Source organism: Pleurodeles waltl, chromosome 3_1 (assembly GCF_031143425.1).
Source record: "Pleurodeles waltl isolate 20211129_DDA chromosome 3_1, aPleWal1.hap1.20221129, whole genome shotgun sequence".
Taxonomy (NCBI): Eukaryota; Metazoa; Chordata; class Amphibia; order Caudata; family Salamandridae; genus Pleurodeles; species Pleurodeles waltl.
The window spans coordinates 1,293,112,784-1,293,138,226 of NC_090440.1; the positions used below are offsets into that span (position 1 = coordinate 1,293,112,784).

At 44.5% G+C, this 25,443-nt stretch overlaps 1 protein-coding gene across 1 annotated transcript in view; it reads left to right on the plus strand.

Moving 5' to 3' along the window:
* Positions 1 to 25,443, plus strand: part of GLI2 (GLI family zinc finger 2) — a 1,057,303-nt gene that overhangs the window by 83,417 nt on the left and 948,443 nt on the right. The window lies entirely within an intron of this gene.

The window sequence follows — 25,443 nt, forward strand, 5'->3', positions numbered from 1 at the left end:
GCATGGAGTGGTGCAGAGTAGAGTGGAGTGGCAAAGAGTGGAGTATTCATGGCGAGGTAGCACACTGCCATTAAAGAAAACACATTTTCAATTGAAATGACCATTAAACTTGCACAGATATATAGTTTAAATAAACAAAAAAATATATACAATGCAAAGACGAAAATATGTGGAAATTATATCACCTAGGATAATGATTTTTTTAATCATATTTAAGTATTTGTTTCTAACACACTTCACAAATAACAAAAAATGTGCTTCATTATGTTCCTAATTCTGATATATTCTGAAATACTTACACAGTTCTTTTAAACGTTCTGGTGGGCTAGAAAAAACTCTTTCCTGACCCTACTATCCAGCAAGGCAGTCACATAAATACTCTCACTATGAAGCCAGAGAAAGAAAAGTAAACAAGTGCCCTTGGAAGACAGAGCCTGACATTTGACTTCAGTCTCTGAATGCACAGCAAATGTGACGGGATAAGAACAAGATTTACAGACATGTTCACAGAAAGGGAGCAGTCAGAAGGATATTGTAAATAAGGTTTTGGCAAGGCAAGGACCAAACTTAAGTTGGACAACATAAATTAAAGAAAGAAAGAAAATGTGAGCTTTGAACCACAAAGCCAAAGGTAAGCAACAGGCAGAATGCTTGCTGTGTCAACTTTCTGAATGTCCTCAAGATGTCTTTAGGTCTGGTAGGCTGCGACCTAAAAATGTTGAGTTAGCCCTGTGGTGATTGGATCTGTGAAACCTTATTTGTTGACTGTTCCTTGGAGTAGGGGCACAAACGCTCCGAGTACCATTAGTTTAAGCATTTGTGACAGCTATTTACAGCACTTAAAGACAACAGAAGATCGATATGAAGTGACATTTTAAAAGATATTTTTATTAGTGTCAAATATTTTGCCAGTTTGCTACACTGTTGCATTTCAACTACCTCAATATATGGGCTTTACGTGAGCTTTGTTGTTTTTTTTGTTCTTGTATCTTGTAGGCCTCAGCTTGGCACACAGATTTGGCATTGCCCTTGAAGGATACTATTTGAAAGTACATTTTCACACCCTTTTGAAAACAAACTCCATACACAAAACACACAAACATGTTCTGATAGCAGCCCTGTGGATATTCTAGAAACAGTTATCTCACCACCTTAGTTTCCGCTTGCTCAGTAAGTGAGTACTTCCCGCCTTGGTTTCCAAGCATGGGCGTAGCTATCTTTGGTGCAGTAGGTGCAGTGGCACCACAGCCCGGAACCCTCAGGGGCCTATCGAGTCCTGATAATGCTGTATTTTTTTACTAAAACAGCTGTTTATGGGGCCTCTTTGCTTGCTTGCACAAGGGCAAAAAGGCAGCCTGCTATGCTACTGCCTCCAAGAGCGCAAAGGGGGCAATTTAGAGAAACAGATCTGTTGAACAGTAGGAAGGAAAAGTTTAAGAAAGCAAAGAGTGCCACTGTGAATGCTTTAGCTAATTCATTTGGGCCTTTTAAAAAATTCAAATCACATTTTATTACAATATAAAATATTAAATGCCTAATGGTAGAGATAAACTAATATATAAAGTTAAACCTTCAGTTATTGTTAAAATGGCAGACATACATAAACGTACAATAGGGAGAGGAGAAAAAGAGACAAGAGAAACAAGTAGAAAGAACACACCAACGACTTACAGTTATTGTGTTTTTGCTATACTGCACCCAATTTCCCCAATATTTTTTGATAGAAAAGTATTTGATTAGTATCAAAAAACATTTGCATGAAGATATCAATATATAGCTGTCATAATGATACCCTGGTGCTCCTTTGTTAACCCTGCTGTTTCCCCATTTTCTGTTTTCTATTTATTTCTTGGCTCATATAGCGGCGTGGGGACTGGATGAGAATATGTATAGTACATGCACTTTGTAATGGTTGAGTCATTTTTTATTATATACATTTTCGGTTAAATGCACTTTATTCCGTTTTTTTTAACTCCTCTTCCGTTGTTGTCTTGCTTCTAATAATGCTTGTAATAATCAAACATTTCTTGGTCCTTTTGTAATCTTTTTTAGGGTCGAGCGCAAAGCGCTCCGTCCCTGGTGTAATCTCTCTGTGGGCTTTAAACCACAGCCATGCCAAGCCCATCCGTTTGGTTGGTTCGTGGGCATGCCTTTTAAAATTAGCTTAGTTTCATTGGTGGAAGGCATGCATCCATCATGCCTCCTCCGGTGTTTAGCCCGCCTCGAGTGCACCGGCCAACTCCTGAAAACATGCTAGGCTCCCTGTTTTCTGTATGGTTTCTGCACTATTTGTTCTCTTTATTTCGTTGGCAGCGTGATCTCACTGGGCAGTAGTTGAGCGCTTTGCATGACATCGACCCTTTTACATGGATATTTGCACTTTTGCCGGTTACATGGATAATTGCACTTTTGCCCATACATTTCACTGCGAGCGGACTTCTATTTCCATTTGTTTGTTTGCTTTGCACTCATGGTGGGCGTCTGCTCGCTTATCTGAAACTTTTTTACTTTTCAGTTTATGTGGCAAGAAAAGTCTGGTTAGGAGTTTAGAGCGCTAATAGCTTGAACTCACTGCATTGCAAATGCTTGTTTCTTTCTGTATCTATGACTTTTCTAGTGACTCAGATGCCCCCCTGGGTTCTTATTTTTGTATTTTGCATTTTTGTCTCTCAAAACATCAATAAAATATAAATAAATAAATAATAAAGATAAATAAACTAGATCTCTAGAGGCCTTCGTTCACTGATATTTCCAACATATGATGAAGTGGTGGAAGATTTTTGTTACACTGGGAAAAAGAGCTTACCAATAGCTTAGTTAATCTAATGTGTATTTTGATAGAAAATTCAGAAAGAAGCTGTGCTAAACTCCTACCAGAGATAAGTGATCTTGAAAGGGAGATTACAGATTTGAACTTGCTTGAACCTACAAAAAGAACTATGAGATCTTAGAGTAATTTCTTAATAAATACCAAGAAGACATAAAACAGAGGAAGGCTAGGAAACTGAGAGGGGACAAATCTGATTATAACAATGGGAGAACTTTTTCCTTTGCCAAACGTTTTGACCTTTTGGTAAAGGATACTCTCTCTAACAAGGCTGAAGCTCCTTCTGTTAGCAGCAGGAGCACTTCCCCTTCTCGCAACATATCTAGTAGTGAGACTGAAGATGCAGGAGAAGATACCTAAGACCAATGTAGAGATAACACATTTTAAAAGAAGTGCTCCGTATCAGGATAGGGAACAAAGACAGAAACTAAAACACATTGACAAAGCCAATTGCTCTATCGTAAGCAAGACCAATTGGCTGGGCCCTGCTTGTTGTGATTTGGTGTAAATCCATTCAGTCGTTTTTAGAGAAATTAAAGAGGGGCTCTGGTGGACACAAAGGGGTTAATACTCCGAAAAAGGCATATCTGGATGGTTGATCCTGCTGGAGTCAGACATCTCATTGGGCAAGGGGCCTGTTATTTCCCGTCAGTTCTTGAGGTTCTCATCTCAAGTTCACGCTTTCCCATACAGCCAACAATGTTTTGTAAGGATCACAACCTCAATAATCCTGGTTAATTGCATAAGTATTTTAATTGACTGTCTTCATATGACTCTCAACGTAGAATGTAAACTATATATTAATTAGAATTAATTATATTTAGCTAAAGAAGATGTCGAACACAAGTCTACATAAAATGTACCCATCCGATTTCGATTGAATCCTATGAGGAAATCACAATTGTGCGATTTGCAAAGAAAATGCGAAATCTGCACTTTCGTAATCATCCTGTGTTTTTTTAATTTTTACAAAAGTGCCCAGAAAATTTATGATACTGAAAAAAAATCATGAGGTTGACCCTCTGTGTACTGGCTCTGCGCTGCCGTTGAGCCAGGCATGTTGAAAGGCACTTCTGCCCCCCCATCCTCCACTGCACTCCACTCCTTCACCCCATTGGTGTCCTGTTAACCCCTAACCCCCACCATGTTTCCTCTTTTCATTTTTTATATGCCCCCAACTTCCGCTGCCACCCATGACCTCTCTACCACACACACCATGGAATGCAGTTGTCTGATGGCAGAAAGCCCAGTTTATTTTTATTGTAATCTGCACCCTTTGGCAACAAATATCCTCCACTTCGAGGTACTGTGCTGCTGAAGACTCTACAAGATTACAGATGTTTACATAGCAATGTCTCAAGCACTTGAAATATTGTGGCAGGCACATTTTTGTCCACAGTAAAAATTCCCTCAAATTTTGGACCACAAATGTTGCTTCTTTTGCTGCAAAATTTGTCACCCACAGCCACAAAATCCTGAGGGTATGTCTAGGCTACGGCACTTCACTCTACTCCACTCCAGGCCACTTTACTCCACTGTACAACACTCCACTCTATGCCTCACTACTATAGCCCACTCTAAAATACTCTACTCCACTCTTCCCCTTCACTCCAGGACACTGTACTCTATGACACTCTACGCAACTCCCACTATTCCACTCCATGCCACGCACCTTTACTTCACTTTACTCTATGACACACTACTCCACTACACCATTATTTGCTGCTAATTTCTATCCCACTCCACTTTACAACACTCTGTGCCACTCCACTCTATGACACTCTACTACACTCTATGTCACTACACTTTACTCTACAACACTCCACTCTATGACACTTGATTCTATGACTCTCCATGACACTTTCCTCAACACCACTCATTCGATGACACTCCACTTTGTGATTCTCCACTCTATGAAAATCTACTTAACGCTACACCACAGCATTCTACTCCACAGTACACAACTCACTCTATGCCATTACATGCCCCTTTACTCTACAACACTCTATTTCACTGTCCGCCACCACTATTTTGCACTTCACCTGTACAACATTCTACTCCACTCACTGACTTTTTGTACCAATCTATGCCATTGCACTGTATGACACTCTATGCCCCTCCACTTTACACCCTTCCACTCTACTGCACTCCACTCTAGTCCCTCCATGAGAGTCCACAACAATCAATGCCACTCTACGCCAGTCCACTGTACTCCACTTTACAACACTCTATTTTTCTCCACTCCTACTTTACTCCACTCTATGCCCACTCCACAACACTCCATTCCACTCCTTGGCACTCCACCCAATGCCACTCCACTGTACTCCACTCCATTCCACTCTCCTCTATACCACTAACTGTTAGCCATGTTTAGCAGCAGCCATGCTGGTCTACAAGATGGCTAAAACAAGAAAGCGCATCTTTAAGATTTGCTGATGACATCTTGAGGGCATTCTGAAAGTTTCGCTGAGAATACATTCTGCCAATTGTCTTTATGTTTCGTACCTCAGATTTGCTTGCATTCTATTTGCCGGCTTTATTTGTTTTAGGCTGTCCAGTTTGAGTTTGCCCCTTCTGTAGAGCATAGCCTATTTACTGTATTCTTCCACCAGTGCTTGCTTTCTGTAAACAGACCATTAAATTCAGTTCTTATCGTGTCACACTTGCTGTGCATTCAAAGACAGAGGTCAAATGTCAAGCTGTGTCTTCCAGGGGAGCTGGTGTTTACTTTTCTTTCTCTGACTTCAAAGTGACAGATTTATGTGACAATCTTGCTGTGAAAGCAGAGGTTTTTTTCTAGCACACAACATAATTTAAATGTCTACAAATAACCTGTGCAGATATTTCAGAATTAATCAGAACTAGGAAAGTAAAATTAAGCACATTTTTTGTAATTCTGAAGTGTGGTGTAAACAAATATTTTATTATGATCAAAACAATTCAGTACACTAGATGATGAAATTTCCACAAATTATCATTTGTGTATTGTTTACTTTTATCAGAAAAACTGTAAGTCACTGCAAACGTAATGGTCATTTCAATTGAAAATGTGTTGTCTGTAATGGCACTGCGCCACCACATCATGCAGACTTCACACTATGCCACTCCACTCTACAGCATTCTACTCACCTCTATGCCCAGAGCCACTGGAATTATGTGATTGTGTTGCCTCTGTGATTTTCAAATAGATATAAATTTGCCACATTTACTGCATAATCTGGAGATTTTAACAAAAAGTTTCTAGCCCAAACAGTTCAAAGGTTACTAAAAATGCAGCAACACATGTTTCTGTGCAGTGGAAGGCTCTTTGGAAACCTGGGTTGGTCACCTTTCTGTTGTCTATTGCTTTATCGTGGTGTTAAAGTCACACTAATGAGGTGCAATCAATGCCCAGTGATACCAAGTTTATAAATGATGAAATAATGAAGTAATACTATTACAAAATGTGCTCAATTATTCTGCATCATTTGCCTTTTCTTGTTGCATAATTTATACAACCCTACCACATAATCTGGTCCTTTTCTAATGTATTATTCATGTATCCCTGTCTATGCCCCTCCACTCTATGCACTTTGCAACACTACGACACAATATTCCTTTCTACAACACTTCACTCCACTGTACAACACACCACTCCACTCTACATCACTCTACTCCATTCCACTGCACTCAACTTTATGACACTCTTTAAGTCACTCCAATCTTTGACACACCACTCCACTCTACGACATGCCACTCCATTCTAAAATATGCCACTGTGCTCTACTCTTTGACATGCCACTCCCCCATGCCACTCCATTCTACAACCCTCCACTCCACCCTATGCGACTCTACAACACTCTATTTCTCTCTACTACACGCCATCTAACTCTTTCTGTGCCACTCCACTCCACTTTACTCCAATCTACTCTATGACATACTGGCCCTCTCTACTCCACTATGCCACTCTACACAAGTCCACTCTATGCCACTCCACTCTACAACACTCTACTTCACTGTGCTCCTAACTCTACTCTGCGACACTTCATTCTAGAACACTCCACTGTTCGACTCTCCATTCTATGACATTCTACTAGACGGCACTCCGCTATACAACAATCCACTCTACAATACTCCACTCCGTGCCACTGCATTCTATGACACTCTACTCCACTCTATGCCACCCCACTCTTTGGCAATTTACCCCTCTCTAACCTATTCTGAAACACTCTACGCATCTTCCTCTGTGCCACTCCACTTTACTCCACTCCATTCTAGTCTATGAATGACATTCTACTCCACTCTATGCCACTCCAATCTATGACACTCTATGCCAATTCACTCTACAACACTCTACTTCACTATGCCCCCAATTTTACTCTGCGACACTCCATTCTAGAACATTCCACTGTACGACTCTCCATTCTGACATTCTACTAGACGACACTCCACTCTACAACACTCCACTCTACAATACTCCATTACATGCCACTGCATTCTATGACACTCTACTCCACTCTGTATCACCCCACTCTTTGACAATTTGCTCCTCTCTACCCTATCCATTCTGAAACATTCTACGCATCTTGCTCTATGCCACTCCACTTTACTCCACTCCATTCTAGTCTATGACATTCTCCTCCACTCTATGCCACTCCACTCTACAACACTCTACTCCACTCTATGCCAATCCATTGTGCAACCCTCTACTCCACTCTATGCCCTCCGTGACTCTCCATACCTCTCTGTGTCACACCACCCTATGCCACTCTATGCCACTCCACGACACAGCAACCTGCTCTACTCCAGTCTACACCACTCCATAAAATTCTGTGCAACTCCATTCTCTGTCTCTCTACTCCACTCTATGTCAATTCACTCTGCAACAATCTACTACACTTTGTGCCACAACACTCTACTCCACTGTATGCAACTTCCTCAGTTCCCCTCCATGCCAGTTTACTCCACTCTACACCACTCTACTCTTCGCCACTCCACTCTACTTTATGACTCTCTACTCTACCCACTCAGCTATACAACATTCTATTCCCATCCACTCTGCACCCTTCCGCTCTATGCCTTTCCACTCCACACCACTCCACTCTACTCTCTCTACAACACTCCACAACATCTACACCACTCCACCATCGGACACTCTATGCCACTACATGCCACTCTACTCTATGCCACTCTATGCCACTCCACACCACTCCACTCTACTCTGCTTCACTCCATTCTGCTCCACACCATGCCACTCCATGACAATCCACGACACTCCACTCTACGAAACTCCACTCCACACTCTGTTCTCTATGGCACTAACTTTCAGCTATGCTGAGCAGCAGCTATGCTGGTCTACAACAAGGCTAAAACTCATTGACAAAGCCAATTGCTCTAGCGTAAACAAGACCAATTGGCTTTGCCCTGCTTGTTGTGATTTGGTGTAAATCCATTCAGTCATTTTTAGAGAAATTAAAGAGGGGCTCCGGTGGACACAAAGGGGTTAATACCCAGAAAAAGGTATAGCTGGACGGTTGATCCTGCTGGAGTCAGACATCTCATTGAGCTAGGGGCCTGTTATTTCCCGTCAGTTCTTGAGGTTCTCATCTCAAGTTCACGCTTTTCCATACAGTCAACAATGTTTTGTAAGGATCACAACCTCAATAATCCTGGTTAATTGCATAAGTATTTTAATTGACTGTCTTCATATGACTCTCAACGTAGAATGTAAACTATATATTAAGCAGGATTGATTATATTTAGCTAAAGAAGATGTCGAACACAAGTCTACATAAAATGTACCCATCCGATTTCGAATGAATCCTCTATGGTAATCCAAATGTTTCTCTTTTTCTGAGAAACAGTTGTATATGTTTAACCGATTTTCCTGTACTTGGTAGTTGACTATGAACAATTAAATAGAATGTTAACGTGATCATATTTTCACCGATTTAATGTTGATATAAAAGATGTCTGAAATATGTCCTTGCAAACCTCACACATGTTCCTGAATCTGAGATTTCAACTGTGTGATTTGACTCCCAAAATAGATTTTGTTGCATAAACATACTACAAACGTTGTTTTAAGTGCTGAATTACAGTTAATCTAAACTTTAGTCAAGTAATAAACTGAATATGACTTGTAAACTGTGGTGTTTTTGTGCAACAGTGATAAAGGTGAGGTTTTATTCAGTGCTGCAGAAAGGATTCCATGAGTCTTTGGTGCAAGTAAGTAAAATGGTCCTTTTTATTCTGATAGGATAATAAACTACAGCAATTATCAGGGGTCAAGGGGCCGCTCTGGGCCCGGGTGCCACTACACCTGCTCTGCTAATGAGAGCTACGTCCCTGAATGTATCTTTCTGTACAAAAGTGGGCACAAATGACTGTAAATTCATGTTGTGCGGCTGCTGATGCTTCCCCCTTTGAGAGCCAGATCTGCAATTCCATCTGGACCTAACCTCTGACTGGGAGGCTCATACCTTATGTGTCCTTTATTAAGATACTTTCAGAAAGAAAAGAGCAGGGTGGTGTTTAGGACTTTGCATGTAAATGACTGCGATATACCAATTCTAATCAAAATTATTCTTTTCTCGGTTAGTTTATTAAAGGTGAACAATTCACTTAGCCAGCCCAGATTTGACTTATGCCGCTAACACATGCAAAGCTTTTGTGGATCATTGGGCAAAAACAAGTTGCGGGCTTTTTGCTTTCAATCCCAAATTCTCATTTTGACCATTCTGCAGGCCCTGGCCAAATACTTTTCTTCACTCTTACTCCTGTGCTCTGACCATCACATTTGAAAGAGCACTTTGAAATAATCCAGTTCAGGTTACACACTGTACAAAAACGCCTCTTGTATATGGTAATAGGCAAGAATGTTGCTCAACTATAACAGCTAAAAAAGCCTAAAATAGAAGGCACAAGATGGGTAACTTGCCTCTTGAATCACTAATAAAATTATCATCAAGGAAGAAGGTGGAAATACTGCAACACCCACCAAGGGGCTAAATTGTACAACATGTAACCAGCAAACCTAGTTTCAATCCCTGCTTCCCAGCTTGACCGAAATGTGGGATCCTAGACAATTACTTTTCTTCACTGTGCCTCCTCGTCAATGATCACATTTGAAAGCACATTGAAGTAAATTGGCTTTGTACATCGTACCATACTGTTTTGTAGGTATTACCTACGCTGTTACAGCTATACAATAAAGGATTATTTATATAGGAGGCACATGACAGCTGACTTGCCTAGTGAGTCACTAATAAAATTATTAGCACAGAAAGGGTGTGGTTTACTAATTCTAATAAAGGCAACTCAGTGCATTGATAGAGCAGGGCAAAAGGCTCATGTTGGTCACCTCAGTCTCCACAGTACATCCCCAGACAGAATATAATAAAACCTGAGGAGAGTTATGGGACCTGGTCATCACAGCTCACTACCAACAAACACCCTTTTAGTGCCGGAAGCACGGCAGGAGATCCGTGGGTGTTGGGCAGTGGGCACATGGTGTCAAGGGCTGCGCGTGCCAACTGCCACTCCCTAGTCATCTGTGAGCGAGGCTTGTAGGCATGGGTCAGCCTGCATCACAGCAAGGTCTATGATTACAATAACCCATGCTGTAAAACATGCCAACAGCCTCGACCTTAGTCAGTTCTTTAAATGGGCCGGTGCTAAGTATCGCCACTTCTCAGTTTCCTCCCTTTCAGGACGTGCACTTTTTCTTGCAGAAGTCAGCTTCTGGGTGTGAGCATCGAGGGCAGTTAGCTGTGGGTCGGAGACCTGCCCGTAAGAGTCTTTTGGGGGTATGGTATGCTGTGTGTAGGTAAAGGGTTTGTAGCAGTTGAAATCGTGAGGTTATGGTCATTGACCGAGGGGCCATTAATGCCTCCCTCCAATCTATATCTTCTATGGGGGCTGCCCACCCCTCCCATTTTTGACGGAGTCCCTCAAGGGAGGGGGAGGTATTAGTGAGGATAGAGCGGTATATCTGGGAGATTCCCCCTTTACTCAGGCTTCCCATCATGACCTTCGCTTCTAGTGGGCTGTATTCTGGAATGTTATCCCCTGGTCGCACGTGTAGAGCGTGTCTAAGTTGTAAGTATTTGTGGAATTGGGTGTTGTTTAATGAGTATATTTTCTGAATCTCCTCAAAGGATCGAATGCGTGACCCACCCCAGATGTCCCCGAGAGTGGATATCCCAATGTTGTCCCATTTCCAGAACCCTTCCAATGCGGAAACTTCCCTCAGCCATTACCCTTGTCAAAGAGGGGTTTGCTGAGTGAGGCGAGTCCACCAACCTGAGACCCTCTGGGCCGTCCGCCACCCTGTAAGAATCTCTCTAGTCACCTCTGGAATAGTCTGCGGGATCGAGCCCCCATATAGTGCATTGAAGATCCCATTGTAGCCCATTGCTTGAAGTTCTAGTCTGTACGCTGGGTCTGTCCAGCCTCCCGACAGCCAATCATTAACCACCAGCAGGTGCATGGCCAGATAATAGAAATAAATGTTAGACATTCCCAGCCCCCCGTCGTGGATATCTCTTTGACATGTAACAAGGGATAGTTTGGGGCGGGAGCCGTGCCATAGGAATTGGTGCGCCGTCACCTCCACTTCTTTGAACCACTTCCGGGGGACTGGGTGTGGGAAATTCTGTAGTTGGTATAAGAATCTGGGGAGTATCATCATTTTGTATAGCGCTATTCTGCCCAATGTATTGAGGGGTAGACTCCGCCAGCGTTGGAGATCTTTTCTAGTTTTCTTGATAAGTGGGGTAATGTTTAGTTCCCATGTTAGTTCAGGCAGTAGGGTTATATGGACACCCAGGTATTTAAAACTATTGCGGTGGATCGGGATACTTTGTTGCCACTTGACACAGTCTCTAGAGGGATGTAAGGGGACCAACAGGGATTTGCCTGGATTTAAAGTCAGACCGGAGGCCTGAGAGAAAAGGTCTAGAAGTTGTAAGATTCGTGGGCCGGTCACGGTTGGGTTAGAAAGGTAAATGAGGACGTCGCCTGCGTACAGTGCTACCCGGTCCTCTGGGCCCACCGGCCATGACCAGCTTCTACCAGGGGGTCCTCCCTCAACAGCCTTGCCAATGGTTCAATCGCGAGAGCAAAGAGCAGCGGAGACAGTGGGCATCCCTGCCGGGTTCCACGACGGATGGGAAATGGTTTGGAGGCTACCCTGTTTACTTGAATACGTGCAGTTGGATTGGAGTAAAGTAGCTTTACAAGGCTGGGGAATTTGGGTCCAATTCCATTCTTTTCTTAGGACTTGTTCCAAGTAGGACCAGTCCACAGTATCGAAGGCTTTTTCAAAATCAAGTAAAAGAAGGGCCAGAGGGGACCGAGTCAGAGTGTTGCGGTGTGCCAGAGCGACATTCAATTGCCTAATGCAGTGTCTGGTACTGCGTGACGGCATGAATCCACATTGATCTGGGTGCACTAGTAAGGGGAGCGCTTCCCTCAACCTGGTAGCGAGCAAAGTTGATAGCACTTTGATCTCAGCGTTCAAGATGGAGATAGGTCTATACGCCGAATGATTACGCGACGGTGGTTGGGTCTTTGGGATTACCACTATTGTGGCTTGATCGATCCCAGAAGGGAAACAGCCGGTCTTCTCAGCTTCGTCATACATGTTGAGCAGGTGGGGACTTACAATGTCCCAGCATCTGTTGTAAAGCTCCGATGGGAAGCCATCTGGTCCGGGCGTTTTGCCTGAGGACAGGCAGGATTTTGCTGCTGAGATTTCGGCCAGTGTTATGGTTTCATCTAAGTTCTCCCTGGGTGCTTGCGAGTTCTTAGGAAGGACCATGTCGTCCAGGAGGGGGGACTCCCTTTCAGCCGGGGGATGGGGTCGTTACGCGTATAGTTGTGTGTAGTAGGAGGCAAAGCTTTTAGCAATTTCATTGGGAGGCTTCGCAAGTGAGCCCGTCTCATCCACAACCTCAGGAATAATTCTGTCGGCCAGTGGGCGCGAGGCAAACCAGTGTAGGAGTTTGCCGTTCTTATCTCCCCAGCCGTACACGCGAGCTGCTGATGCTCTCCAGGTATGCTTTGCGGCCTCTAGTACCAATTGTCTTATTTCCTCTCTAATCATGGTAAGGTGTCTCAGAACGGACGCTGATGTGGCGGAGGTCTCTGACCGCTCAAGGCTTAAAGCCTTGGTTTCAAGGGCCGCCAATTGCAAGTCGCGTGCATGCTCCCGGGCGCGCACACGGTGTTTAGCATAGCCTCTAAGTGTGACTTTACACGTCGCCCAGATTGTGCCTGGGGACTGCACGGACCCCAGGTTCTGCTCAAAATATTGGGTAAGGTGGTCCCTTGTTTCGAGGGTATATTCATTATTTTGTAGGTACCAATGCATTCATGCGCCACGTTGGACGCTGGGTCGGGTCAACGCCATCCAGCCGGATTCGTACTGGAGAGTGGTCTGAGACTCCGCGAGGTAATATCTCCGCGCCGGTGACCCTAGAGACATCCAGCGCAGGCATAAACACAAGATCGATCCTGGCCTGAGAATGGTGGGCAGCCGAGGTGTGTGTGTATTGTCGTGTTCTGGGGTGCCAGGTCCTCCACACTTCGCACAGACCCAGACCCGCAGCCCACCCGCTCATGCTCGAAGCCCTCCCGGATCGAGTGGTGGATATAGGCCCAGACACATCTAGTTTTGGGTCCAGGACAGAGTTGAAGTCCCCTCCAATAAGCGTAATTCCCTGCGGGAGGCTTGTCAGCACCCGGCGGAGAGTAAGTAAAAAGGTGTCAAAGCCAGCTGGGGGTGCATATGCACATACAAGATTGAACGGTGACCCGTGTAACGTACCGGTCACCGTTACAAACCTACCTTGTGGATCCGATTGTGTGGCGGTAACCACTATGGGTAACGAGCGGTGGAATAAAATGGCTACTCCCCTAGAGCCCCTTGAAAATCCTGCGTGGTAAACCTTGTCATAGCCCCCCCCGTGCTAGCATGGGGCATTTAGTGCACAGTAAATGGGTCTCTTGTAGCAGGACCACTGAAGGGGCATATCTGCGCAGAGTGTTGAACACTGCGGATCTCTTAATTTTATCCAGGAGACCGTTCACATTCCACAAAAGAATCTGTGTCAGTGAGGGAGCTACATGCACAGTGTCTGTGTGGTGAAGTGTCGGAAGCCCGTATGGGGACCTAGAGACAAACGTTTTGACTGAGGAGAATCATTATGGCAGGTGTAGGTGCGGCAAAGGCAACTTATCATAACAACTTTATTAAATCCTAATGAAAATTTTGTACCCCCAACTTCCCTCCACACCATACTTCTACCCTGGAAGCATCTGTCGCCCAAATACCCAACAGGGGTATCACAGTCATATAAACTGTCACTAAATTGAGTGATGGACCCCTCCTTCATGTCGGATCAATTGCAATCGACTAACGAAAACCCTAACCTAAAAAGGCGTTGGAGTATACAACATTATGTTATCGCGCATGTGGTGCTGTTCCGCTTGTGCGGGTCGGTATCCAGTATAGTTGGTCTGTCCCAGTGTACTAGAGTCCAATGTGTGCGGGGTCAACTTAACCAAGTGCAGGGGACTGGCTCAAGCGATCCTCTCCCAATTCCTCCCCTGGAGCCTGGGCCCCCGAGGGGTCCCCGTGTCCCCCATCCGCTGGGGAGTTCAGTTTAGGCTGAGTATCTTCATCCGCCGGAGCATTGATGCTCCTTTGTCTCCCACGTCTGGACCTAGTACGTTTCCGACCTCTTTGTGTGTCCACTCGCGGGCCAGGCCCTCCCTCTAGGGCTCCTCCAGACGAGCCAGTGAGACCTCTTCGGTTCCCAGTACCCTCTTCTGTGAGCCAGTCCCACGCCTCTTCAGGTGATTCAAAAAAATGTGCTTTGCCGGCCAAGATTACTTTTAGGCACGCAGGGAAGAGGAGCATATAGGAAAGCTGAATCGCTCTCAGCTTTTGTTTTACTTGTTCGTATGATCGACGTCAGGCTTGGCCTTCGCGGGTGTAGTTCGGGAAAATCAAAAATTCGTGGTTGTCCCAAAGGAGGTCGGGGGAGCGCCTAGCCTCTCTAAGGATAGCATCTCGGTCTTTAAAGTTGAAAAAGCGTGCGATCATAGGTCTCCGAGGCCCACCCGGCGGGGACCGCGGGACCAGGCCCCTATGTGCTTGTTCAATCGCAAAACCATGGTGAGAGAGTGTGTTCCAGCATCCAGGACCTGATCCAACCTTCCAGAAACCCTGGGGCTTTGCCATCCTCTGCTCCCTCTGGAATGCCAACGAAGCGCAGGTTGTTGCGTCGGGAGCGATTTTCAGCATCTTCGGCCTTGCGGTGTAGTTCACCAGTTCGAGTTTGCAGTTGGGCCACCTTAGTTCTGAGTTCGGCCAAGTCGTCCTCCGTCTGCGAGACGCGGCCCTCCACCTCTGTGATCCGGCCCACTGCATTTCTAAGATCTTGTCTCATGAGGCCCATATCTTCCCTCACTTCTCCAATTTTGGTTTCCACCGCCCGTTGTGATGTCTGGATTGCTAGAAGGATACCACTGACCCCGTCTGGGGCAGGGTCATTAGACAGTATGTTGCCTCCACTCCGAGGAGCCGTTGGTGTGGTAAATTGGTCAATCCTCTGTTGGGACGGTTGCGTCTGTCTTGAGGCTCTGTCTTTGCCCATATTTCCTGTGAGGCCGAGCGAAAGCAGTTACGGTGTTGCTCAATTGTGTGGATGGGGCTCAGCCGCGTCAGGGGCCTCTCACTTACTCCCCTCGAGGCGGCCCCGAGTTCACCAGATCGCCCCCGGGGGAGGGGGTCCAGCCAGAGATGTCAGGGCGCAGGCCAGCAGTCGCGGGGTGGGACATCAAGTCCTCTGCCGGAACCACGAGCCCAGGGGGAGACAGGGTCGCCACCTCTCAATCACGGCGGGCCCCCAGATCGGTCCAGTAGTGGGGAACACCTCTCACGTCGGATCAGTAGATCAGGGAATATTCTTTTGGCAAGTTCCCTCGGAACAGTGGTCACCCACTGGGTACCATTGCGGTGGATCGGGATACTTTGTTGCCAGTTGACACAGTCTCTAGAGGGATGTAAGGGGACCAACAGGGATTTGCCTGGATTTAAAGTCAGACCGGAGGCCTGAGAGAAAAGGTCTAGAAGTTGTAAGATTCGTGGGCCGGTCACGGTTGGGTTAGAAAGGTAAATGAGGACGTCGCCTGCGTACAGTGCTACCCGGTCCTCTGGGCCCACCGGCCATGACCAGCTTCTACCAGGGGGTCCTCCCTCAACAGCCTTGCCAATGGTTCAATCGCGAGAGCAAAGAGCAGCGGAGACAGTGGGCATCACTGCCGGGTTCCACGACGGATGGGAAATGGTTCGGAGGCTACCCTGTTTACTTGAATACGTGCAGTTGGATTGGAGTAAAGTAGCTTTACAAGGCCGGGGAATTTGGGTCCAATTCCATTCTTTTCTTAGGACTTGTTCCAAGTAGGACCAGTCCACAGTATCGAAGGCTTTTTCAAAATCAAGTAAAAGAAGGCCCAGAGGGGACCGAGTCAGAGTGTTGCGGTGTGCCAGAGCGACATTCAATCGCCTAATGCAGTGTCTGGTACTGCGTGACGGCATGAATCCACATTGATCTGGGTGCACTAGTAAGGGGAGCGCTTCCCTCAACCTGGTAGCGAGCAAAGTTGATAGCACTTTGATCTCAGTGTTCAAGATGGAGATAGGTCTATACGCCGAATGATTACGCGACGGTGGTTGGGTCTTTGGGATTACCACTATTGTGGCTTGATCGATCCCAGAAGGGAAACGGCCGGTCTTCTCAGCTTCGTCATACATGTTGAGCAGGTGGGGACCTACAATGTCCCAGCATCTGTTGTAAAGCTCCGATGGGAAGCCATCTGGTCCGGGCGTTTTGCCTGAGGACAGGCAGGATTTTGCTGCTGAGATTTCGGCCAGTGTTATGGTTTCATCTAAGTTCTCCCTGGGTGCTTGCGAGTTCTTAGGAAGGACCATGTCGTCCAGGAGGGGGGACTCCCTTTCAGCCGGGGGATGGGGTCGTTACGCGTATAGTTGTGTGTAGTAGGAGGCAAAGCTTTTAGCAATTTCATTGGGAGGCTTCGCAAGTGAGCCCGTCTCATCCACAACCTCAGGAATAATTCTGTCGGCCACCCCCTCTCACCTCCACCGCGGGCACGGCCTAAGCGCCACGTGGCCCGCGCCCGGGGGAGACAGTCAGCCCTCGGGGGAGCCGCTTCCAAGCTCGCCGAGTCAGTCTGGGCCGGCCGGCCCCAGAGTCTTCTGGGTTCAGCCGTGTTCACCAGGCGAGCGGCAATCAGCTGCGCAGCCCTCCAATTGCACTGGAGTGGTGCGCAGCTCCGGCATACGGCTCCGGCAGCTCCGGCACGCCTCCTCAGGTACGACCAGTCCGGGAGCCAACGCCGCGGCACAGAACGCCGGGCGGCTCCCGTTCCAAACGCCTCACACGCCGCGAGGCGGCACCGCCTTCCGACGGCGCGTGGGCTCCTAGGTGCTCCTGTTTTCGATCCACCAGGGACAGGAGCCACTGGGCTATTCTCGACGACCCAGCGAACAGGGACACAGGATCAGGTAAGGTAGTGGGTTCGGGCGGATGACGGAGGGGTCCAGAGCACTCTCAGAGTGCGACCTCCATCATGACGCCCGTAGCCACGCCCCACGCTCTACAAATCTTATAACATAACATAACAGAATAGTGCAGTATATCTGTACTGTGTAATGAACAAGACACCAAAAGCGGGCCATGGGGGAGAAGCATGGCATAAATTGTGTCAGTACACTGCAGATTGGGCCACACATGCCTGAGAAGTGTTACATGTGCACTACTGCCACTTTTCGGCTAGGTTTGCGCTATATAAATGTCATATAGCTGTTTACTATAGTCTCTTTCAGCCACTCATTCAGTATGCACATCAACCAACAGCACCCCACTACCCCCATCCTCAATCATTTTCTTGCGAATGTGTATTCTTCAAAATATCTGCTACACTTCTCACAAACTGTCCCTTACAACACAAAGAATACGTTGAGGGCCACGATAATATCGCATTGCCGGTGCCTGTGCTGAAACTTTACTCAGGAAGTGAGGCTTGCACTGCAACTTCCGGTGCTGCGCTTGGTGTATGTTTGTATGTGAACGAAGCGTGCATTTCAGCTGAATATGCTGCGCCTGTTAGTTGTGAGGGTGTATGCACTTGTTTCTTGTATGGTGGGTGAAGCTACACCACTGCAACGTCTCCTGTATCTGTCTTGAGTTTTAAGGACCAGTACATTGCTGCTGCCAATGATTGTTCTGTGCTGCGAGCTTGTGAAGCTTTATATTTGTTCACTCTACAAAAGCTAAAAGAATTGTCTTTGGTTATGCTTATTGAATGCAGTTTTTTGTTTTACCTGTATTGTTCTTTTTGGTAATCACTTCCAAGCCACATGAGAGGTGTTTCCTAAGTAGCTAAAGAATCGCTTGGGATGACTTCTTCACAGTCAAGTGCTTGGCTCTTGTGTTGTGTTTCCACCATTGTTTTCGTTTGCGCAGTTGGATATCAAACTGTAAGCTGTATGCTTCTCTTACCTTTGCATATGCACCCATAATTTTTCCAGCTGTGTTTCATAGCATCTGCAAAGAAAATCCACATTTCTGAAAGGAAAATCTCCAAATTATATTGTATGAAAAATGAAAACCTCCCAGTCCCTCAATTGGTAGGATTTTGTTGCCCTAGACAAGGTAGCTTTATTAACCGTTTTTTTCTTACCAGAAGTAATTTTAGCCGTCACTGCATTTGATAATTATCTGGCTCCCCCATTTGGTGGCTTCTAAGTGCCATCCTAGTCCTACTTTGCATTATGTGTCTGACTTCACAAATGAAACAAGTGCTTAATTTGTGCCGGTGCTTTTAGCTAGTATGCACCAGTAATTATTTCTGGGGACTGGTACTTATTTTTATGATCAAATTTTGACCCAGAGCAAAAGAGAGAAAGGGATCAAAAAAAGGAGAAAGAACGAAGAGGACAAAGATAGGAAAACAATGACAAAGGGAGAAAGCGGTTATGAAAGACAACCTGGAATAATGAGACAAAGAGCAGGAACTATAGAATTGTATGAAGAAGAGCATTGGGGTGGAATCACCGGTAGCTGCTATAGAACAACTCAGGCCCTCCATTTATTTAGTCAGTTTTACAGATTAGGCACCCCTTAAAATCCTTGAACAAATTTGATGAGGATGGCAATCATGTCTCTCCTGAAGTTAATTGTCACCAAACTCCTAAAACATGGCATGATTCCTCCTTTTCTTAGGAAGCCTTTGGCTGACCTAAAAATACTGACCAATTAAGAAGCTTCTGAAGGGGCAAAATCGGCGAGGTGGGTCCCTGTGAGTTCCTAGGCCAGGCTACGGAATGACTTGAAGTCGAGCCTGAGCGCTGACCCTCACTATCTGCACCTCGTGAAACTCTTGAAGACAAAATCACCCAGACTGTCCATCCCGTGAGGACTTACCACCTTGTCAGTTAGTGACAGAAGAATATTTAATATTGCTAACGCAAATGTCTTAATTCGAAAATATTAATGAATGTCTATGTATTCTTGAATTATGGATTTGTAGATAATATTATTGTGTAGAAAAATAATGTGCACGTTTGAAATTGTGACCTCGGAGAATGGCCATCAGTGTTCACAAAATGTACTAAATCAATGATTAACACATAAGAAATATTGAAAATGTATCAGATTAATGTAGTAATATGTCATATTGAGAGTTATAATCTATGTTCCTGCTTATTAATTGTAGGCCTTAACTTAGCGAATGTCCTGGCCTAGTTTTACCAGGCCTCATGCAGAAGCTGTATTTCTCAGCGTTTAATGGAAAATGCTGACAGAATGAACTAACTGTGAACTGCTTATTGTTTTAATCAAATGCTTAGCCAAAGCTTTCTATGGGAACCGACGGACAGGAGATGATGTTTCTAGTAATATTTCACATTAGATATAAAATGCGCTGGATGTACTTTCCCAGGACGCGAACAATGAAGACACTGACTGGAGAAGAAGATGCAACAATTTTGATACCTGACGAGCCGGATGATGAGAACATCGTAAAGCGGACCAATCAACAACGTTTGAAGTGTGAAACATTAGAATTTACAGATTTGGTACATGGACACTATTGGATAGAGTAATAACGTATGATTAATTGACCAATTGGAAATTGGGGAATAGTTTGGGAAACTTTGATATAACAACGTGACAGAGGGAAAAAGATTCAGATTATGAGACCAGAGATCAAGAGTGACTTTGGGAGACTTTAGAAGAGATTCGAGATTCTGTCATTGGGCTCATACTCTCTGACTGAGAGCCTGATGTGCTGCTGATTGACTGATGACCTGGAGACGAAGACTGATTCTGTTTGCTGACCCATATTGTGGATAGGTAGATATGACCATATGACTGAAATGTATTTGTGTGCCTTTTCTTTCTAGGTGCCAACTACGCTGTCTTAGTTTCTTAGGTAGATGTTTCCTAAATTCTTGCTCTAAATCATTTTGCATGCAGCCCCACATGCTGATACTAATCTGGGTTAGATGAGGGTTTTCTACCTGATGATTGACAGATACAGAAACAATTGTTTGACAAGCTGTTTTGCTGAACTTTATGGATAGAGCTGATATCTTGACGCAGATCCTAATATTGATTTGTGCTGATGCTCTAGAATGTATTGTGATACAAACCTTTAATTAGATTGTGTTTCTGGCGTCTTCTGACTAATTAACATTGTTCTTATATGCATATGAAAATGAAGTTTGAGTATTAATCCATATGACTTAGTATTGTTACCAAAGGGAAATATAATTACTAAACTTTACTAAAGGTGTGGTTATTCATGGTTGAGGAAGTCATGGTGTGTGAAGATTACTGACTAGATAGATTAATGATTATTGGTTTGACTAATGATTATTGATTTTTGGGTAATGATTATTGTGTATTATGCTGCAACTCTGGCACGATTATTCTAAGCAAATCAAAAGGTTCATCGACCCTTACGCGTCCCTCCTTGTAAGTTTACTTATAAAGGACCGACGCGCTAACAATAATGTCTATCTTGTTGGTCTGCATGAATGCCTCTCTGTCTGTCTGTGAAATGTGTGTAATTAGGTAAAACCTTTGGCCCACAAATTAAACAAATCATTCTGTCTCAAATAGTTGAGCAGATGTACATACAGTGTACAGTCAGACACAACCGTAGCAGGGGAATGAGAGAAACACCTCAATTAAACAGCCTTTTTCTGCCGTCACATTGTGGGAATGCCGATGCAGAGGTGGTGCTATATTAAGGCCACTGCAGGTTGCTGCTTTACAGCTTTACCACAAGAGGGCTAAAAATAGAAGCAAATAGCTGCAAAAGGGGCCTGTTTCTCGTGTAAAGGGGTCACGTAAACACCAAACTGTAATATTGTATGGTGCCCCAAAAAACTTTCTTTAAAAGCTATTAAGATGTGAGGCTCAGGCAGTGCTTGCCGGAGACCAGGAGACTCTCAGGCATTTTGGTCATATTTTGAGGTCTGATGGATATTCGCCTATCTGGCAGGTCGGTGTGTGTGTGTTGTTGGGGGCGGATTATTTGCAAAAGAGCTGATCTCGCGGGCAGCATTCAAATGTTGTTGTTGCTTTAAGTGTCAGACTCGAAAGTTCATCTAAATGGCGCTTTTCTCCCTAAAAGAAAAACACGGCTAAAGGACCACTTACAGCTTTCAGCCAGAGCTGCTCTGCAGTCTCCTGGATGGGTAAACACGTTGATCTCGGGCTATTCATTAGTGGGAATGTCAGGGTGAGGAACATGGAACTGCTGTTGTACAAGTGCTGTAAAACACTGCTTTGTTGAGGAGGTTGGCCACAGTCCTCCAGCGGGTATGTATTTCAAAGGGAAACATACTTTACAGAGTAAACCTGTTGCCTTAAAGATGTTTCTCTGTCGTACAAGATTTACTGTCCTGTTTACTTTCGGTGGCCAAACATTCTTGCTTGTGGGTAAAGTTAAATTACCAATTCAAGGGAGCTGGCTTTTCAAGACAGCCCAACCGCTATGGACTCAGGGGAGTTCCTACCAAGGTCTTGGGAGAGAACCGACTGTGCGCTCTAATCTCTCTGAGACAAGATTTGGTGCACCAAATAGATCCGTTGGCATTAAGGACAGAAAGAAAAAGGACAAGGTTACATTTATGCCACTGTAGGCTGCTGCCTTAAGGCGCCGACACCAGCAGCCACAAGATGGAGGCACATTACAAGAAATTACTTTAAAATGGTTTTGTTGCTGGGAGAGGGAAGGCACCCAAATGCCAATCTGTTATTTTGGATTGATTCTACATAAACCGTTGCACCAGAGCTCGTTATGGACCCACAGGCATGTAAGCAGCCCATGATCCTGACAAATCTACCCTTGCATGCAAACTACCATTGCTGGGCAGAGTCACCGACAGGTCTACCTGAACATGTTTACTGGTTTTGCCTCTACAAACCTTTCTGGGATAATGTGTTTTGCATTTGCCATGCTTTCAATGAGGGATATTTTTAGTGCAGCTCTTCCGCCGTCTGCCTGATCCCTTTTCAAGTCACAATACCTAGTGAAGCAGGTAATTGTGATCAACTGTACTATCTAACATATATTCAGACACGTATTACTACAGTACAAAGGTCAAATTCCATATTATCACTCTACAGTCTGACTTACTAAATTTAGCAAATAAGAAAATAAATTAAATTATTGTTTACTACCTCACAAATTCTAGGTTACAGCAACTTTACAGAGGAATATATCTGAACCATACTCACAAGGCCTCTTTAGTTATATTTGATCTCAATATGGTAATTTATTTAACCCTTATGATCTATCTATCTATCTATCTATCTATCTATCTATCTATCTATCTATCTATCTATCTATCTATCTATCTATCTATCTATCTATCTATCTATCTATATATATATATACATATATATATATAAAACTTTTTCACTGAAAAATCCAAAGGTTACAGGGATGTATAGTTAGGTTCACGTTTTACCCACAGAGAGACACAGAAATTCAGCAGTTATAGTTATATTTGGTAGCACGCCTGGTCCTTAGTAAGTAAACTTACAAGGGGACGCGTATAGGCAGATGAACCTTTTGGATCACATGGAGTATCCTAGCTATGTAGTAATCGATGAACATCAATTGTCATGCAATCAATCAATAATCCCTAAGAGAATCATTAAGCATGAATCAAATATATCATCATTTCATGAATAACCACAACTCAATTATACGTTTTATCAATTTTATCGCCCTATTAGTTACAACAAGAGGTCATAAGATTAATTCAAACTTTATTCAATCAGCTCAGAATTATTAAAGACCACCAATAACATAATCTAATCAGAACTTGAGAAAACATATGCTCTAATGCTTCAGCATAAACAATCAAAAATGAATATATCGACATTAATAGCAGAGTTCAGCAATCAGTTTGTCAATCATTTGTCACTGTCAACGTCACCCAAAGGAAACCTTACCTAACCCAAATTAGCATTAGCATGTGGGGCTTCATGCGAAAATCATTTAGAACACGAATTTAGGATACATCTAGCTAAAAGAAAAACGTATTCAAACTGCGCAGTTGGTACCTAGAAAGGAAAGGCACAAAAAAGTTAACAGTCACATTGTCATACCTACCTATACACAGAATGGATCAGCACCAAAGTCAGTCTTCATCTTCAGGTCATCAATCGATCAGCAACGCATCAGGCTCTCAAAAGCATAAGCCCAATGACAGAATCTCGAATCGCGTCTCTTGACGTCATCAATTCTCCCCTCACATCTGAAGTTTTAGCCCATTGTCATGACTTTTTATTAAGGTTTTTCAGTCCATCCCCCTAATTGGACAATTAATCACCAGTTATGACTCTATCCAGTAATATTACTTTTGCATATCTATGAATTCTAATATTTCACCGTTCTCAGTTCATTGATTGGTTCACTGTACGATGTCTTCATCATCCGGCTCATCAGGTATCAAAAATGTTGCATCTTCTTCTCCAGTCAGTGCTTCTATTGTTCAAGTCCTGGGAAAGTACATTGAGTCTGTCTTACACCATAGTTGTTACATATCCTAGTCCTTCATCTCCTGTTCGTCAGTACATTGCAGAAAATTCTAGCTAAGCAGATTTTATTTACGCGAGTGGTCAAGATTAGTTCAACACGTTTGCTTTCCTTCAGTATGCTTTAATATTACATTATTTTTGTTCATTTTCAATATTTTATGCATTTTTTATCATTTTAGTACAAGTTCGTATAAACTGGCTGTCACTCTCCGTGGGCACATTTTCAAACGTGCACATACATTTTTCTACGTTTTAATTTCTATCAATTTCTTGCTACTCAAAACACATAAACATTCCTTAATACTTTCTATTTAGCATATCTGCTTCAACAGTCCCTCCTCTGATGCCTAAATATGTAATCACACCATTCTTTATAACATTTCACAATTCGGTTTCTGCTGTATTTTGTCTCCTTCTCAAATCTCCTGTATAGGATCTTTCCCTATTTTGTTCTTCCCTCCTCAGATTATTTTTAAACCTTTTCAATTTAATCTTTTGACACAATTTACATGAGCCTCATAATCATAATATGCAAGCAATCACAATTAGTATTCCCTGTATGATTTTTAATAATACTCCATTCCAAATTTGACTAAGCCAATTTCCCACTGAAGCAAATCCTTTTCCAACCTTTTCCAAAACCCCTGGTTCCTTCAATTCCTTTAAATCCTTATTTGAGTTAGTCAGGTTAGTGAGTAAGGCGGTCATTCTGACCGCGGCGGGCGGCGGTCGCCGCCCCCCATGCGGTCACCGCCGAATGGCCGCTCCGCGGTCAGGAGACCGCGGATGCCATTCTGGCTTTCCCGCTGGGCCGGCGGGCGACTGCCAAAAGGCCGCCCGCCGGCCCAGCGGGAAAGCCCCTGCAACATAGAAGCCGGCTCCGAATGGAGCCGGCGGTGTTGCAGGGGTGCGACGGGTGCAGTAGCACCCGTCGTGATTTTCACTGTCTGCAAAGCAGACAGTGAAAATCTTCATGGGGCCCTGTTAGGGGGCCCCACAACACCCGTTCCCGCCACACTGGTTCTGGCGGTGTAAACTGCCAGAAACAGGCTGGCGGTAAGGGGGTCGGAATCCCCATAGCGGCGCTGCAAGCAGCGCCGCCATGGAGGATTCCTTGGGCCAGGGGAAAACCGGCGGGAAACCGCCGGTTCCCCTTTTCTGACCGCGGCTTTACCGCCGCGGTCAGAATGGCCCTGGAAGCACCGCCAGCCTGTTGGCGGTGCTTCCTTTGCCCTCCACCCTGGCGATCATAGACCGCCAGGGTTGGAATGAGGGCCTAAGTCTCTTATCTCCCTTTTATTATCCGGAATATACGAACAACAATGCCTAGAATTAATCATCTTACAAACTCTGCCGTCTTTCGCTAAAAGAATGTCTAAAACAAGCCTATTTTGAAGTGTCATAGCTCTATCATTGGCTAATTCAGTATCTATCAGGAGTATTGCTCTTGTAAAAAATTTCAGCATGTTATCCACAATAGTA